We start from the raw sequence: 1,621 nt of genomic DNA, 5'->3' as shown, positions 1-1,621 counted from the left end.
CTGCTGCTGCTGCCGCTGCTGCTGCTGCCGCTGCTGCTGCTGCCGCTGCTGCTGCCGCTGCTGCTGCTACTGCTGCTGCTGATGCTGCTGCTGCTGCTGATGCTGCTGCCACCGCTGCTGTCGCTGTTGCTGTTGCTGTTGCTGTTGCTGCTGTTGTTGCTGCTGCTGTTGCTGCAGCAATAATATTTCCAGCAGCCGTAGCCGCTCCCGACGTCTCTGCCGGTATTGCCGGCGTCGTTCCCTTCTGTTGTCCTGTAAATTATACAAATATGAGTATTATACACTGCAATCTGTAAAGTTAGACTTATTATGTATAGTATTTGGTNATAACGTTTAATAATATCTCATATGATAACTGTGTCGCTTTTTATTTTGCATTTCATATATAAAATACATAAATTCTTATCATTTTTTTTTTAATTATAATAAATGTGAGGAATAGCTCTTGTTAATTATGTATTCAAATTTAGAGTATGATTAATTTCTTTATGAAATGTATTATAAAAATTGTTCTCCTATTTCAAATGTTTTAAGGTCAGTCCTTGATAACAGAACAAGATTAGACCAGGTCAAGGATTAAATTGCACGAGCATNAATGAATATATATCAGAGATTTGAATTGAAATAGAAGAGAATTGCTTTCACAGATGAAACTGCAATGTTTCCATCTTAATGATTCAGCCATTAGAATAATCGGACGGGAAAGCGTTTGGCCGATGGCCAGCGAGTTTAAACGCTTAAGGGCGACGGTAACCAGAAACGCGAGGGGAAATATTTGCCTACGCCTGAGCGTAGGCCGCGGTGTTTATTCGGGTCGCACGTAAGTATATACGTGCATGCACATCGACGCATGAAGCGGCGGGTGAATTCGATTCTCGAACACGCGTACCCCGGGAAGCCCGCGTATATTAGCATGACGGATAGCTCGCCCGGCTTTCCGCTGTTTACCAGCTTCCACCCTACGTCTCTGTTTCGACTGTACCATTATTTATACAGTCTGCGTTACTGTGCATAGACAGGATAAACTGATACCGTCGTCTGAGCTAGAATTTCCAGACGTGCAATTTTTATTTCCCACGTGCCTCACATATGGTCGACTTGTACTACTGAATTTCACGTTTTATGGAGTGACAGTCCAGTCGTTTAAAACCAGAGATAATAAAAATTGATACGGTTTGTTTTTAAACAATTTAGATAATCACTTAAAAGCTAGAATTTATTTTATTATTGTTTTCTCTAAAGAGGAACAGAAGGAATTATATTTATTTAGAAAATAATAGATCATAATTTTATGCGGGGTAATTGATATCCTCATTACAATTACGAAGCGACACCTTGTCGGTTTAATAGTCGTACGACGAGGGGATTCGTGTCATTAGTTTCCGCGGTATCTCAGCACCAGGAAGCATTCCCTATCTCGAATTGAATGCGGTTGCTAGCGTGAACGCAGAATCTGAACACGGTTCTCTCCCGTGCTGCTTCCGCACAGCTTTTGACGCCATTATCTAGCATTTGATCCTGACACGTCTCATTCCTACTAATATAATCGCTTATTTCTTTGCTCTGAGAGTTAATCTGCTTGCTGAATGCAAGCAATTTACCGAAATAAGCAAAATAATAT

Source organism: Ceratina calcarata, unplaced genomic scaffold (genome assembly GCF_001652005.2).
Source record: "Ceratina calcarata isolate Rehan_Ccalc_2016 unplaced genomic scaffold, ASM165200v1 scaffold103.2, whole genome shotgun sequence".
Classification (NCBI taxonomy): domain Eukaryota; kingdom Metazoa; phylum Arthropoda; class Insecta; order Hymenoptera; family Apidae; genus Ceratina; species Ceratina calcarata.
The sequence above is the reverse complement of the archived record's forward strand: the minus strand, read 5'-3'. Positions refer to the sequence as shown.